At 43.2% G+C, this 17,612-nt stretch overlaps 1 long non-coding RNA gene across 2 annotated transcripts in view; it reads left to right on the top strand.

Moving 5' to 3' along the window:
• LOC123327955 overlaps positions 1 to 17,612 on the top strand; it is a 44,029-nt gene that overhangs the window by 24,896 nt on the left and 1,521 nt on the right. The window contains exon 3 of one of the 2 annotated variants that reach the window (XR_006542598.1): positions 5,797 to 8,037. The exons of the other annotated variant lie outside the window; for it this stretch is intronic. This is a non-coding gene — a long non-coding RNA (uncharacterized LOC123327955). Of the gene's footprint in view, positions 1 to 5,796; positions 8,038 to 17,612 lie in introns of those variants that run through there. 2 annotated transcript variants of the gene reach the window in all.

Raw genomic sequence — 17,612 nt, 5'->3', positions numbered from 1 at the left:
AACACCTTTATCACCTTGTCTTTTGAGTAAATGCTGGCACTTCTTTCTAGAGCCTGTTTGAACGTCATCTCCTCTTTCTTTATCGCCCCCCCCAGGTAGATTCAATCCCCCCTTTTATTTCTCTATATCCCTTATTTCCTCCCTTTCCCCCTCCTTTCCCCTCCTCTACTTCCTTTCTTCCTCCCTTCCTCCCTTCCTCCATGGTTGTCCCTATTAGGTTCTGGCTTTGTGAAGAGCAGGTGCTATAGTTTGTTTATTTTTGAATCCTAGAATCTAGCATCGTGCCTGCAGTTGATTTTGTCCATCTGTTCGGCATATCACAGCAACAACCAAATTAGTCAGTTGGGTAATTATGTAGTTCATTTGCTCTCTATAGATGGTCTGGATTATTCAGGTTAAACACTTTGTCTTCTTCCCCTCACCTCTTGTGCCCTATAATCTATAGTGCGGTGTTATTTTTTAAATCATGTGACAGCTGCTTAAACTGCCCACTTCTGTGTCTACTGTAACCAGGCAACAGGTCAAATATTGGGGTAAACATATGGGTATCTCCAGTTCCCATATTTGTCAACTGCTAGCCTAACTGGCTTTCCTAGTGTGTGCTAAGTTGCTTCAGTCATGTCCGACTCTTTGTGACCCCATGGACTGTAGCCCACCGGGCTCCTCTGTCCTTGGGGATTTTCCAGGCAAGAATACTGGAGTGGGTTGCTGCTCCCTTCTCCAGGGGATCTTCTAGACCTAGGGATCAAACCCACATCTCTTACATCTCCTGCACTGGCAGGCGGGTTCTTTACCACTAGCACCACCTAGGATTAGCATCCTATTCAATATATCCCTAGCAAAAATGTGCATACTCTGCCTACCAGTTTTGGGGGACATCAAAACATGATGTTTCAGATATATAAATAGCAAAACTATTCAAGGTCATTTTGATTATAAACGTATCGAGTATATATATACTTTGAGTGTTTTTCCAAATTTCCTTAGGTAGGAATAGAAGCGCTTGAGTTTTCCAGTGGTTGAAGGTCCTTTCTCTTCGTTTCTTATACACTATGTTTCTTTTGAAATCAGGCAACATTATAATTAGCACAAATACTGACAGGTACAAACATGCCAGATAGAGAAGCTGAGTAACTGTGGAATAGATAGGTTCTCAACCTGCATTACATTTATCAGTGTCTCCAAGTCCATGAAGGCAGAGATGAGGGAGCAAAACATATTTGGGCTGTAGACCTGGGCTAAGAAACAGAAGGGCTTCCCTGATAGCTCAGTTAGTAAAGAATCCACATGCAATACAGGAGACCCTGGTTCGATTCCTGGGTTGGGAAGATCCGCTGGAGAAGGGATAGGCTACTCATTCTAGTATTCTTGGGCTTCCCTTGTGGCTCAGCTGGTAAAGAATCTGCCTGCAATGCGGAGACCTGGGTTTGATCCCTGGGTTGGGAAAATCCCCTGGAGAAGGGAAAGGCTGCCCACTCCAGTATTCTGACTTGGAGAATTCCATGGACTGGATAGTCCATGGGGTTACAAAGAGTCAGACATGACTGAGTGACTTTCACTTCACGTCAAGAAACAGAAAGATGTGCAAATAAAAGAATGGAATAGAATAGATCAAGGGAGTTCGGAATCCCAGAAATTTTAAGGTGTTTCCCTCTAGCTCATGTGAAATGTAATATTTCTCTACATGCATGGATTAATTAAATGAAATAAAAAGGAGAATACCATCTTAAAAACTTTTGTCAAAAGATGCCATTTTCCATAATATTTCGTGAATCAAGAGTTACTCAGTGCTTCTTGGGCGTACTCTCATTTAAGAAAGGTGTAGTGGGTTGCCCTCCAAAAGAACTGCACAGCTAATAAACATTTGTTTAACGTGCTTTGTTATAGTTCATTCAAAGGTGTCTATGAAATGCCACGCGCTATTAGGAGCAGCCGTCCTTGTTTTGTCTGTCGACAGTTCAATTACAGAAAATACTCAGAAAGCAGTTGAGAAAAGAATTTCATTAACCAACCAAGCAGCTCTCCTCTCGCATGCATATTTCAAAGAGGGAGCAGCTTGTGAACTTGCTGGTAATTGACGGCAGAACTGGGCTGTGCACTGAGCGCATGTTTGTTGCGATGGCACGGGCTGAGAAGTAGTACAGAGCGGGCTCCCTTGTGAGAATGTGTGGGTTCAGGGGGAGACGGGGAGGAACAGGTTGATTTCTGGCTTTCCCTGATGGGAGGAACTCTTTTTATGTTCAAGGCAAGAGCAACTCTGTCAAATTACATCTCATTACCTCTTTTATTATCCTGGCACAAAGTGAATTCATTCTTCTTTGTTTTATAGTGTTCTCTGTCTACCATTTTCTTATCAGCTTATGATGTATTGCTTCATATTAACATAGGGCAAGGAGGTGAGATTTCTGTCCACCAGTTGGGCCACATTTATCAGGGTCAGGGTACCTGTGTGTTAAAAAGGCTCAGGTACTGAACCAGCAATTGGAGAGGACTTACCCTCTTTCTTCCCTATCTTCTGTGACCCGGCTATGCTTCTAGTCAGAGGGGGTGCAATCCCAAGATTTGGGTTTGGATTTAGGAAGATGGCAAAGGCCCATTTGGCCTTCGGGTAGAACATGGGCACCCTTCAGGCTTTCCACCAACTCTTCACAGGACTTTAGAGCCTAATTTCAGGTAATTAAAAATGGCACAGTTCTTCAAGTCCTATTTGTCATCGCCCCTCATGTGAGGGACCTCAAGGTGTGGAAGGAAGGCTGGCAGGATTTGGGTTTTGCTAGATCCCTTTGACAAGTGTGTCTTAAGCCCCATCAAAGCCCTGACAATAATTTTTAAACTTTTCATTGTGTTTATGTCTGTTTTTCCTTTAACAAGCTTTGATTGAGGACTTAATAGGTTTCTCTGTGCTAGAGTCAGGTGGATTGTAAATTCCTGGAAGGACAAGAGGCTACATTTTTCTCTGCAGCTCTTCTCATCCTTATTTTAGAATCTAGCAAAGGGCTCCATACTTCATAGGCACTCGATAGTTATTTCTAGTTAAATGAGACACTGAATAAGGTCCCAGCTTCCTGAGAAGGTTTCAGACTGGAAGAAATTTACTAGGTACAAGTGAGGAACACCTCGTGATGACTGAGCACTGCATGCCGGGGACCTTGCTGGATACATTATCTAACGGGGACAGAGTCTGGGGTCTAGTTCTAGGAATTGAGAGAGAGACTGTCAAGGCCCTCCATAGTGATTATTCATGAGGGAGAACATTCTGAGGGCGTACCAGGTATATATTGACTCCCGGAATGACAGTCCATGAATGTCCAACTGGAGAGCCTCACAGAAGAGTGAAGTTAGGGTACAGGGGATTCCGGGGACCACAGAAAGACCACAGTGGGAGACTCCGGGGAGAGGCATGCATGGACCTTGATGAGAAGAAAGATGAGGACGAGTGGTTTGCAACAAGCCTCATGTTTTCTAGTGTTAAAGGAACTGCTGGATAGATAGGACTGCTATTCCCATCATGGTCTGGGTCAAGAGAGGTCTGGGATACACGGAAGGTACAAGTGTGCAAATGACTGAAGAAATGCACAAAAGCATATTAAAAAGCAGGTATGTATCCAAATAGAGATTTTTGAAGACAGTGTAAACCGTCTAAGTCGTGTCTGACTCTTTGCGACCCCATGTACTGTAGCCTGCCAGTCTCCTGTGCCCATGGGATTTTCCAGGCAAGAATACTGGAGTGGGTTGCCATTTTCTTCTCCAGGGGATCTTCCCCAGCCAGGGGTCAAACCTGTGTTTCCTTCATTGCAAGTGGATTCTTTTCCGCTAAACCACCAGAGAAGCCCATAAAACTCTTAAATGTGAGCCAGTGTTCCTCTCATGCTCACTCTATGAGAGCCCTGATCCTCATACGACTGATAGGGAAACTGAGGCTCAGAAAGAATGAGTGACTGGAAGAAGGTCACACTGGTAAGCTGTAGACAACAGGATTGAACCTGGATCTGTCAGAATCTAAAGCCTATTTTTTAAAAAAACTCTATCATATAGTCAAAGCAGCACTGGATCAGTCAGCAAGGGCTGTGTTGCTGATCAGAGCATCCAGAACACCCCACAGCTATATCACTGTTTGATCCTTGCTCACAGGGCCCGGGGAATGGTGGCTGTCCCCTGCCAACACCGAATCCCTGCTGGTCATGACTTTTTTTTCAGATCAGATGAGAAATGTGTTTGAGAGTCTTGTGCATTTTGATTTTGTCAGGCGAAAAGAATCTGCCTTTGCCCCAGAGCAGAACAAAATGTTTCAAAGGGCCACATCAATGTCCTTAATGACTTGATAATGAAGACAACACTACATAAGTATAGTTTAAATGTAAGCAAATTACTTGGAAAGAAAAAAATATAAGCAAACTCAAATGATTTGCTATGTGTGTAATTAGAGCAGAATCCTTTCATTTGTCTTTTAAAGCCATTAACAATGGACTCCAAAATGAATTGATGGAAAACAATAGTAATTAAAGACAGCTTTGATAATAGCCCAGGAAGAAAAGCTCAGTGTGAGTTGTTAAGTCAAAGGATACTTGGCATGGGTCCTAGAAGGAGGGATTGTGAGAATGTTCGAATTGTTCTCTTGGTTTGGACCCCCTGAAGCAGAGCTGAGACAAAGAGAGCTTCCAGGAGCTGTTAGTGAGGGGAGGGAAGGTAGGAACGAGAAGGGTCACCATCTGTGTTAGTGAGGAAGCTGTGCTGTGGACCTCAGGGCTTGATCTGCTGGGGGCCCAGGGGGACCATACAAAACACTGCTGAGGGGCTGCTGAAGGCGGCGTTTACTCACCAGCCCCTCTTGGCTCAGGGCTCCTCCTGGGAGCATTACTGGGCCCTTCTGAGCTGCCTGACAAGCTCCTAGCCCCCAGAGCAGGCCTGTAAGCTGAGAAGCAGAGGGACATCTCCTTGAGGGGGCAGCTGGGAACCTGTTGGTCCGCATGTCCTTGGAGGTGGCTGGTGAACTCAGAAATGGGCCATGGGGCCACGGGCAGGGACACCAACAGCATCTATTACAGATCGGCTTTAGTAAGATGTGACTTCCCTGGTGGCTCAGACCTGCAATGCGGGAGACCTTGGTTCGATCCCTGGGTCGGGACAATCCCCTGGAGAAGGAAATAGCAACCCACTCCAGTATTCTTGCCTGGAAAATCCCATGGATGGAGGAGCCTGGTGAGCTACAGTCCATGGGGTCACAAAGAGTCAGACATGACTGAGCGACTTCACTTTCTTTCACTTTAGTAGGATGTCATCCTTCTGAGACCAGCACCGTACAATGGAAATATAATGTAAGACCCAAATATAAGCCATATGTGTTGTTTTATATTTTCTTTCCCTTGCAACTGACTGCATCAGGTCTTGGTTGTGGTGTGCAGGATCTTTAGCTGTGGCATATGGAATCTTCATTTACTTGTTTATTATTTATTTGGCTGTGCTGGGTCTTCTTTGTGACACATGGGGTCTTTGATTCTTGTGGCAGGTGGGTTCCTAGTTGTGGCACGTGGGAGCTTGTTCCCTGATCTGGGATCGAACCAGGCCTCTTGCATTGGGAGTGTGGAGTCTTAGCCACTGGACCACCAGAGAAGTCCCTAGTTTTACATTTTACATTAGCTACATTAAAAAAAAAGAAGAAACAGGTGACACTAATTTTAACAATATTTTATTTAATTCTCTATGCCCAAATGGTTATCATTTCAATATTTATTCAATATAAGGAATTACTAATGAAATATCTTACTTTTTTTTTTTTTTTTTTTTTGCTCACTACAGCATCACTGATGCGATGGATGTGAGTTTGAACAAACTCTGGGAGTTGGTGATGGACAGAGAAGCCTGGTGTGCTGCAGTCCATGGGGGTGCAAAGAGTCAGACACAACTGAGCCACTGAACTGAACTGAAGCCTTTGAAATCTCGTATGGATTTTGCACCCATAGGACATCTTGGTTTGGACCAGCCACATTTCAAGTGCACAATAACCACACGTGGCTCATAGATCCTGGGCCACACAGTTCTAGATGATTATAAGAAGGACACTCATTTGGAAATGGCATAAAGCAAAAATCTGTGCTTTTCTTTCAAATGTCAACATTGAAGTCATAATCTCCCCTAAATGTCTTAGGGTTATCCTTTCTTATTTTGTGGCATTACTAAATGATCTTTCTTTATAGACCTTTTTAGGAACTTTCTCTGTCCTTTTGATTTGATTCCCTTCTGGTTTATGCAGTGAAGACTGTCACGATGAATTTTTCTTGAGGACATTGATAATTATTTACAGCTATGGGGCTCTTAGCCAGTACTTGCTGTGGAGGTCTGGGGGAACACTGGGAAGACAGGGCTTCATCTGACCTGGCTTCTCAAAGGTTGGTACCACCAAAGAAGATTCTACCTATAGTTATTGCACTGAAAAGAAAGATTACATGTTAGTAAAAATATATATATTTGAACTATGTTATAATTACTGCAACTCTTTTTTTTGATATTTTTCCCTTTGAAAAATATCTAGGAACTTTAAAAATGGCCTTTCTTTATAGGTGAGTGGAATAACAGATCCTTTTACCTGACTAACCTCTTACTTCCAATCTCTTTCTCTCTCTCTCTTTTTTTCTCTGACTCTATTAGGCTGTTAAGACAACAAGAACAAACATTAGTTTTCTTGTCTCCCTTGAAGTCAGTAGGTGGCCATGTGATAGTGTTGACCAGTGAGATATTAGCTCAAATCTGCTAATGTCTCTTCTTCCTTATCCCTTTCTGGAACTCAAACACGATAGCTGGCAATGTGGCAGCCCTTTGGCACCAGGAGGCAGATGGCATGAGGATGAAGGCCAGTACCCTGCAGATGGTAGAGAAAAAGATAGATTTGGTATCTGATGGCAATTTTGAGCTTCTTTGCCAGCCCTGTAACTACTTTCAGACTTCTTGTTACATGCGACAAACAACTTTATGTTTAAACCACTGTTAATTGGCTTTTCTTATATGGACAGAAAAATGAATTTCTGTCTAATGTAGAGGCCCTGACAGAACCACCGCTGAAACAAAGTATGCCTTTGCTTTCTTGCCCGTCCCTACAAATGGCTAATTAAGCAGCCACCCAGAAACACAATTAAAACAAATACACGAAACACTACAAGTCTGAAGTTAGCAATTCTCCAGAGACCCAATTAGATATTTCTTTGAAAAGGTAAAGACTAATCAAATCATTTACCTTTGTATTCCAGCCCAGAAACCACTTATTTGAAATGACAATAATTTCTTACTCAGATCATCACTCTGTTCATTTAAAGGGGAGAAAAAAAATCATTTAGGATTACTCACCCTTGGGTCTCCAGATCTTGCTTGAACCTGGCATATAGAAAGCAATCAGCAAATGTTTATCACATCAGTAAGTTGACAGAGTCATGCAAATAAAAAGAACTTCTTATTCAGGATTTGTTCATTTTTATCCCTTTTGAGGAAAACTTCTTCAAGCTTTTAGTAGCTGCCCCAGCCCACAGACTGTATTGGCTCAGGATGTCACTACCCCAAAGATGCCTTCTGGAAGTTGTCTGAGACCTTCCCACGGGGCAGGGAGGTAGACAGACAAAAGCAACAAGCAACCTAAATTAGGGGGTTGTTTTCTTCTGAAGATTTTCCCCTCCCAGGGTGACTGCCCAGCACTTCTAATAACTGTAAATAAGAAGCTGTTACTTTCCATGTCATCTTCACTTTCTGAAACAAATAACCCCAAATGAGTACCTCTTAGAACCATTGTTGTTCAGTCGCTCAGTCAGGTCTGACTCTTTGTGACCCCATGGACTGCAGCATGCCAGGCTTCCCTGTCCTTCACCATCTCCTGGAGTTTGCTCAAACTCATGTTCATGGAGTCGATGATGATGCCTTCCAACCATTTAGAACCATGTGGACCTTTTCTCCCTTCTCCATGAGGGTGACCCTGAAGACACCTACTGTTGGAGGATGGAAGCCTCAGGGATTTGGATCCCAAACAGGAGGATCAAAATCCAGTCTTAACACTTTCTGACCAAATCCACCTTCCAGGGTTGAAATATTATTAAAATATTGTACATTAAACAAATCATTAAAATATTATATATATTACAGATACATATTATATATTGTTATAAAAATATTATAAAATCATTGTTAAAAGAAGCTTCTCTGTTTGCTAGTCCAAGTTGTCTGTGGTTTCTCTGAGGACAAATACCTACAAGCTTCTGCCTTCCACTTTTACCTGTCAGCCATCACTTGATGGCTGAGCAGCTTAGCTTTGGGTTGGAACAGATATGCTAGCTGTCTAACCTTGGAGAAGTTATGTAACTTATCTGAGTGTCAGTTTTCTCATCTTTAAAAATGGGAATTATGATAGTATCAGTCTCATTAGGTTGTTGTGATGGTTCAATGAGATAATACATATATAAGGCTTAGCACAGTGCCTTGTGTAGACTAAGCCCTCAGATTGTATTAAATTGTTAATTTTGAATAATTGATATTTCCTAGTAAAATAATGTTCACAACTCTCTGACAAGAATTTATTTTAGATTAAGGTATGTAGTGCTGATTTGTTTACAGGAGGACATGACCTCCACTTAAAAAAAAACACAACAAATTATTATGATGACCTTCAGAGTCCCTTTGGTTCTCTTGTTGGATCTGCTGAATGGCTAGTTTAGAAACTATGTCCAAGAACTAAAGCATCAACTTGAAGGAAGAGGTTAAGAGCTTTCTTTCCAGGTTATCCTAAAAAGTAATGAGAAGTGAGTCATTTAGGACTTCCCTGGTGGTTAATTTAGGATTCCCTGTGTGGATCACAATAAACTGTGGAAAATTCTTCAAGAGATGGGAATACAGACCACTTGACGTGCCTCTTGAGAAACCTATGCAGGTCAGGAAGCAACAGTTAGAACTGGACAAATAGGAACTTTCCAAATAGGAAAAGGAGTATGTCAAGGCTGTATATTGTCACCCTGCTTATTTACCTTATATGCAGAGTACATCATGAGAAATGCTGGGCTGGATGAAGCACAAGCTAGAATCAAGATGGCCGGGAGAAATATCAATAACCTCAGATATGCACATGAAACCACCCTTATGACAGAAAGTGAAGAAGAACTAAAGAACCTCTTGATGAAAGTGAAAGAGGAGAGTGAAAAAGTTGGCTTAAAACTCAACATTCAGAAAACTAAGATCATGGCATCTGGTCCCATCACTTTATGGCAAATAAATGGGGAAACAGTGGAAACAGTGGCTGACTTTATTTTCTTGGACTCCAAAATCACTATGGATGGTGGTTGCAGCCATGAAATTAAAAGATGCTTGCTCCTTGGAAGGAAAGTTATGACCAACCTAGACAGCATATTAAAAAGCAGAGACATTATTTTGCCAACAAAGGTCCGTCTAGTCAAGGCTATGGTTTTTCCAGTAGTCATGTATGGATGTGAGAAATGGACTATAAAGAAAGCTGAGTGCTGAAGAATTGATGCTTTTGAACTGTGGTGTTGGAGAAGACTCTTGAGAGTCCCTTGGACTGCAAGGAGATCCAACCAGTCCATCCTAAAGGAGATCAGTCCTGGGTGTTCATTGGAGGGACTGATGTTGAAGCTGAAGCTCCAATACTTTGGCCACCTGATGTGAAGAGCTGGTTCATGGAAAAGACCTTGATGCTGGGAAAGATTGAAGGCAGGAGGAGAAGGGGACGACAGAGGATGAGATGGTTGAATGGCATCACCAACACAATGGACATGGGCTTGGGTGGACTCTGGGAGTTGGTGATGGACACAGAGGCCTGGCGTGCTGCAGTTCACGGGGTCGCAAAGAGTCGGACACGACTGAGCAACTGAACTGAACTGAACTGGTGGTTAAGACGCTCTGCTGCCAAAGCAGGGGGGCCTGGGTTTGATCCCTGGCCTGGGAACTAAGATCTCACATGCCGTGCGGTGTGGCCAATTAAAAAAAAAACAAAAAGCAGTGACTCATTCAACGTTCCTTTCCCTAACCTGTGCACCTGGATCAGAACAATACCTAGTATCAGTGTGTTACTACATCTTCCTTTTTCCTTTTTCCAGAATTCTTCAATTGTGCCTTTAGAGCCATGGTAAAAATAGAATTGGGATTCCTAACAACCAAAGAAACTTCCTTTGTGTTAGTTCTGACCTTGCTTAGGCCTGAAGAGCAGCTAAGGGCTTTGCCGTCATGGAAGAACAGAGTTGTTCAGCATTTTTAGAGTTGAGAAAGTTTAACCCTTAATTCAGTTAGCACCTGGGAGAAGAAGGGAGAGGAGGAGGCGTTCTTTGTTTTGTTCCAACTAGTTCACCCTGAGTCTGCAGCTGGTTAGAGCGTCTAAGAGGCTGTTAGTTCCAATCAATTTGGCATACACTCTTGTATGTGTGCTTGATGAATTAAGAGGCAGCAATGAATTTATCTGTGCACCAGCCATAAAATTTCCATTACTTTTCTTAATGAATTTTACATTTGATTCTGAAAGCTTTTGAAAAAGTTGCTCATTTGTTTTTCAAGGCCTTCCGCTCTTTCTTCTATATAATTCGTGTCAAAATAAGGACTTTTCTTAGAGATTGAATTTCTATAAGACATTTTGCTTTGGAGACAAGGAGATTTTGCCCTTCTCAGTGTCTGAAATGGCAGGAGCCGGTATCATCAGACACTTCTTGGGCTCTAAAGTAGGTGTTGGGGAGGAAGAAAACTTTCCCTTCTAGGGAAGGAACGTTTCTAGTTTCTTCCGGCTGGTCTAAGAGTTAAATTGACCTGAGACGAGTTAATAGGACAAAAACAAACTGAATTCCATCCATATGGGAATCCTACATACATGAGAGGGTCAGAGATACCATATGCATGAAAGGGTGAGAGAAATATAAAATGAGGTATAGATGTCATCCTGAGCTAAAGAATGGGACAGGGGCCTGGGACTTCCAAGAACAGGGGGGCCATTCACAGGACAATAAGGAGAAAAGTAGATGTTTGGTAATTAGTGGTTTGCCCTGCCATATAGATGGGGCCATTAAGTCAATTTATCTTCAGTCGTAACTTTTTTCTGGGAAAAATCCCCAATTTAAATTCTTCTGGGTAGTTACAGGAGGGGCAGTGGTTTCTCTTGAATCCACGGGATCTCAGTTGCCTTTAGCTCAAGATAATCCTCATGCAAAAGTGACGCATTTGGGGGAGGCTTATTCTGAACTGCTACTTTGGGTAAAATCAGAAGTTCTAAGCTGAAGAGGCTAAGTATGGGTTTTCCAGAAAGTTCAGTCATCAATTGCAGAGTGGAAAAGCCACAATCTATAGAGCAAGTTGGTGGGGGAGGAAAATAGATATTCAGCCACAGTAAGATCAGGTCTGAGTTGTCACTGCTGAGCTCTGTGCTTCTGTTTACCAGAGAAACTTGGCAAGATGAGAAGCACTGAGTGCTGTGACTGGAATCTTGACTGAAATCTGACCCTGAGGGTCTCAAAACCTCCCGGGGAGAGACAGAAGCTGATCAACCTGCATTTCAAAGCTCCAAGCAATTTTCTATCTCACATGAAATAATGACTGGAATACATTTTTGAAAGTAGCCTGTTTCTTTGTTTTGGAAAGAAACCAAATATGCAATTTTATTAGGTAAATGTAATGTACACCATGATCAGGTGTTTGAGAGCCTGTGACTCTGAAGAACTAAACTGTGGATGTTTATGTTATTGGCTTCTTGCATCTCTGAAGACTCTTTTTCCTTTAGAAAAATGCTACTTTTCTGTGTATTAATTTAGAATGGGCTATGGCTATGGATGGAGAAGGCAATGGCACCCCACTCCAGTACTCTTGTCTGGAAAATCCCATGGACAGAGGAGCCTGGTAGGCTGCAGACCATGGGGTTGCAACGAGTCGGACACGACTGAGCAACTTCACTTTCACTTTTCCTTTTCATGCATTGGAGAAGGAAATGGCAACCCACTCCAGTGTTCTTGCCTGGAGAATCCCAGGGATGGGGTAGCCTGGTGGGCCGCCGTCTATGGGGTCGCACAGAGTTGGACACGACTGAAGTGACTTAGCAGTAGCAGCAGCATGGCTATGGAGGGATGTGAGAGTTGGACTCTGAAGAAGGCTGAGCACCGAAGAATTGATGCTTTTGAACTGTGGTGTTGGAGAAGACTCTTGAGAGTCCCTTGGACTGCAAGGAGATCCAACCAGTCCATTCTGAAGGAGATCAGCCCTGGGATTTCTTTGGAAGGAATGATGCTAAAGCTGAAACTCCAGTACTTTGGCCACCTCATGCGAAGAGTTGACTCATTGGAAAAGACTCTGATGCTGGGAGGGGTTGGGGGCAAGAGGAGAAGGGGATGACAGAGGATGAGATGGCTGGATGGCATCACTGACTCAATGGACGTGAGTCTCAGTGAACTCTGGGAATTGGTAATGGACAGGGAGGCCTGGCGTGCTGTGATTCATGGGGTCGCAAAGAGTTGGACACGACTGAGTGACTGATCTGATCTGATCTGATCTGATGGCTATGGAGGGATGGGGGAGCCTGGTGGGCTGCCTTCTATGGGGTTGCACAGAGTCGAACACGACTGAAGTGACTTAGCAGCAGCAGCATGGCTATGGAACAGACCCTGATGCTGGGAAAGATTGAAGGTAGGTAGAGAAGGGGACGACAGAGGATGAGATGGCTGGATGGCATCACCGACTCAAAGACATGAGTTTGACTAAACTCCGGGAGTTGGTGATGAACAGGGACGCCTGGCGTGCTGTGGTTCATGAGGTGGCAAAGAGTCGGACATGACTGAGTGACTGAACTGAACTGATGGCTAAAGAGTGTTACCTGTTCTTGCAGAGGTATGGAGACTGGAAGGGAGCAGTAAGGACAGCAAGAGTGATCTTTCCTGGCACTGGAGCCAGGCAATGAAAAAGGAGCTGGATTAAGATGAGGCAGTGCATGCTGGACTGTACCTTCAATGCTGCATGCTCCTTAGACTCAGATCTGGAACAGTCTTCCCGTTGGTGACTGGGTCAAGCCCATCCTAGTGGCTAGTAATGGGTTTCTTTTGGAGAGAGTAGGAAACACATTCCAAGATGGTAGACTTTCAAGTGGAGTGTTTCTGGATTTGTTCTCCAGTCCTGGTCATGGGTGAGGCTAGACATGCTGGGAACACTCTAGAAGGCAGAGGGAAGATGGCTTGCTGAGGAGAGAAATCCCATGGAGATTTATGAGAATGGGCTGGGCTTGGAATCCTTCAGATAGCCAAATCTAGGAGCTGCAATTTATTCTGTGCATCTTATTTTTATCTCTGAACTTAGAATAAAATCATGTTAAATATTACAGCCCAGTCTCTAACATGTGGAAAATGAAGGTAAAATTTGTGATCACCTTGGTTCAGAACTATAAAGGAAAAGAGTAGGTATTTCTATGAGTAGGAGGAACCCTGTAGTATAAACAGTCTATGAATGAGAGGATTCCGAATTTGGAGGGGCCTGAGTGTAGGTGGGGCCTGATGGTAGGAGGGGCCTGAGTGTGGGCAGGGCCTGATAGTAGGAGGGGCCTGAGAATGATTGGAGCCTGATGGTTGGAGTGTGAAAGTCGCTCAGTCATGTCCGACTTTTTGTGATCCTATGGGCTGTAGTCCATGGATTCTCCAGGCCAGAATACTGAAGTGGGTAGCCTTTCCCTTCTCCAGGGGATCTTTCCAACCCAGGGATCGAACCCAGGTCTCCTGCACTGCAGGCGGATTCTTTACCAGCTGAGCCACCAGGGAAGCTGAGCAACCAGACTGTAGGAAGGACCTGAGAATGGGTGTGCCCTGATAGTAGAAGACGCCTCCAGGAGGGATCCTACCTGAGTTTGTAAATGCTAAGTGCAAGTAGCCTACATCTTGGGAAATGGAAAATGTAAGTTTTGACCTGATCTTTGAGAAGTAGAAAGACATGATAAAAAACACTAAAGAAGGATTGGAGCAAGACAAGAAGACAGGGAGACTAGTAAGGAGGTTTTTGTCCCTATGGTAGAGAAAATGGAAGAAAAGGGTAGATTTGAGACAGATTCAGGATCATGCATTCTTTAGAAACTGGTTCACTTTATTGTGTCTACAATAGGAAGTTATCATCTCTGCCTCATTTTCCCCAGCACAAAATGTTGTTGTTCTGTTGCTAAGTCATGTCCATAAACTGCAGCTTGCCAGGCTTCCCTGACCTTCAGTGTCTCCCAGAGTCTGCTCAAATTCATGTCCATTGAATCAGTGATGCCATCCAACCATCTCATCCTCTGTCACCTCCTTCTCTTCCTGCCCTCAATCTTTCCCAGCATCAGGATCTTTTCCAGTGGGTTGGTGCTTTGCATCAGGTGGTCAAAGTACTGGAGCTTCGGCTTCAGCATCAGTTCTTCCAATGAATATTCAGGGTTGATGTCCTTTAGGATGGACTGGTTTGAACTCCTTGCTGTCCAAGAGACACTCAAGAGTCTTCTCCAGCACCACAATTGAAAAGCATCCATTCTTCAGCACAAAATGGGGCCTTTATAATGGAGCAGGTGTAAGGATTTCCTAGGTGTTTGGCATCTTCGAAGCATTTCCTACAGCCTGAGAAGTAGAAACTGTTACAGGTGAGGAAACCGAGGCCCTGAGCCATTCAGTGACTTCCTGAGGCCCTTAACCATCATCATGCTCTTACAGCATCCTGTCCCAGTGACACTCCTCTTTCCCTTTAAGTGGTATTTCCTATTGAAAAGGAAAGTAATAATTGTCAAGTTTATTGATTCTCTCTTTGAGGACAAATGTGAAATAAGTCTCTTTTATTATTTGCTTGAGCCTCCCCCAAGGTTAAAAACAGGTATAAAATTTGCACAGGCATCGCACAGAAATTCTGCAGGAGCACTCCATCCTACATTTCCCTGCTCCTGAAGTCATGTTGTCCGAGAGAGTTTTGCCCCTGGGGAATGTTTAAGTCAGCTGTCTGGGAGCAAGGGGTACATGCCAACATGACTCTCCATTCACGAAGCTCATTCACCAGTGTCTCCTCGGTTTATCCTGACAGCTTGTAAGGCAGGCTGTATTTTGCAGATCAGGTGACTGTGTTCCTGAGAGACTGTGATTTGCCCACGGTCCAGAAGACCCAGTCTTTGACTCTCTTGTCCTGACCTATCGTTGCCATGCTGATGGTCAACAGTGAGGACTTCTCTGCTGATCCTGCCCACTTGATTCGTGGCCTATGTGGTATTCCTGTGGGGCTCTCTGGGGAGTGGTCGTGAAGGTGGGGGTTATTCCATGCTATTCACATGGAGAGGGCCCCCCTGGAGGCCTGTGGAGATAACACGGTATGACGGAAAAGAGCCCAGGGCGGGTTCCTGAAAGTAGTACTCACGCGTGGGCCATGAACATTTTCCTCTGCCCAACCTAGTGGAAGTTTCTTCATCTTTAATCTCTGCCCCAGCCCATGAAATCTTTTGATCTGGATCTTTGCACAAGGCCATGTTCCCAGCAGGATGGGACCATGCCATCTCATTAGTCCCATTTGCTGATTTTCAGGTTGGTCTTAGGTGCTGGATGGTTCCTTGACTCCAGTCTTCCCCTCTGAGAGCGAGGCCCACATGGGGAGGAACACAGACTTTAGAGTCCTGCCATTCAGAAGGGTGGGGAGCTGGGGACTCAATCAATGGCTGAGTGAGTTCTTATCAAACGAGTTCTCCTGACAAGCCGGGTGTTAGCACGCAAGTGGGGTTGAAGGAAGGGGCAGTGATGCTTTGCAGATAATACTCGTTACACAGCCATTGCTGAGACCCCTCTGCCATCATGAAAGCCTCAGGCTTTCGAGCTCCCTTTGCCTCATAATTGCTCCAAAGCTAAGGCTTAATAGACCTGTGGTTCCCGTGGAGCGTGGGCTCCTATTTGAGAGCTGGATCCCTTGACCCAGGCCTTTTGAGAGATGAGTTCCAAAGGTTAACGTTCTGAGTGACTGACAAAGACCTTTCAAAGGATGGCTGTATTCCAATTCCTGGGGGAGCTGTGAAGACCCCTGTCTCCTGGGGTTTTTAGTCTTGTGTCCGAGATCACAAGAAAGGCTGTGGTTTGTGCTTGTGAGTCCAGTGTGGGCTATTCTGGAGTCCTGCTTCAGGCAGCACTGAGTATCGCAAAGGATGAGATCTTTCCTATCATGCCCATCTAGGTGAGCGATTACTTATTTGGGTGCCTGGCTCTCTTTCTATCTCTCTAGACATAAAATGAGCTCATGGAGGACAGGGCTGGCATTGTGGACATCTTTCTGTCTTCAGAGTCTGGTTACTAGTCTACCTTCAGATTATATTGAGTAAAACTTTTTATTAATTTTAAGTGGTAGATGAGCCCCTATTTATTTTTTATTTTTGAAAACTAGATTTTCACTGTGAAAATAAAGCAAGTCCACGGTGAAAATGAAAAGAGTAAAAAAGAAGGAAAATACGAATGAAATTCCCACTATGCAGAGGAAAATCACTATTATATGTTTCCTATGGCTCTTTCCAGAAATGTCAGTAACCTGCGTCTCAGGCACATTTTTATTTTTGTAAGTGAGTTCATACTACACCCAGATTTCTGCAGCTAGCCTTTGTGTAATTAACTATCTGTCTTGACTATCTCTTTCTAGTGGTGCATATAGATCTACTGCAATCTTTACAATGGCTGCAGTGTATTGTAGATATTTTTCATAATTTATTTGAGCAATTCCCTATTGATCGGTGTACAGATGCTTCCAGAATCTTCATTATTACAAATAATGCTGTAGCAAATATCTGCTTATGTTTATATTTGTATATCCATGGGTTAAGTTTCTAGAGGTGTAAGTTTATTAGCTCTTGCCAGTTGCCTTTTACTGCCAAAAAAAAAAAAAAAATCGCACTCATTTGCAGTCTCATGAGTATTGTGTGTGAATGTCTGTTTCTTTACATCCTTAGTAACTCTGAGAATTAGCAAATGCTTTCATCTTTGGTAGGATGATAGAAAGTAATTTTTTTTTCAAATTTTTATTTCTTTATGAATGTGTTTAATTATGAGTACTTTTCCAAATTTAGTGGTTATTTTATTTTCTATGAACTACTTGTTCAGGTCCTTCACTGATTTTCTTGTTGGGTGATTTCTTTCTCTCTTTCTCTGTTTATGGATTTGTAAGGAATCTCAATTTCCTCATGACATTCCATCTTTGTCACGCGTTAAAAATTGTCAGTGTCACTTCTCTTTTGACTTTGATTATGATAGTTTTGTCATAAAGAATTTTAATGTCTTATGTAGTTAAATTTACCAGTCTTTTCCTTTATACTTCTGACTTTCGTGTCTTGTCTAGAATGGATTTTGCCATTTAAGATTTTGAGCAAAATGCACTTAATTTTTTTTATAGCTATGTATTGTAACTGCATTGAAATAGTTGATCCATCTGGAATATATTTTGGTGTGGAGTTCTATAGGCATTCAGATTTATTCTATGCAAAAAGATCGCCAGTTGTCCCAGCTGTCTTTCTCCCTCCCTGATTTGAAACACCACCTTATTACATGTAACAAATAAATATTTGTGAAAATACATGGCAGTCTTTAAAGGAGACCAACATGTCCTTTTCCAAATACATTCTGCACGTATGTGTTTCCAGTTTC

This window comes from Bubalus bubalis, chromosome 11, assembly GCF_019923935.1.
Source record: "Bubalus bubalis isolate 160015118507 breed Murrah chromosome 11, NDDB_SH_1, whole genome shotgun sequence".
Taxonomy (NCBI): Eukaryota; Metazoa; Chordata; class Mammalia; order Artiodactyla; family Bovidae; genus Bubalus; species Bubalus bubalis.
Note: the sequence above shows the minus strand (reverse complement) of the source record. Positions and strands in the feature narration are given on the sequence as shown.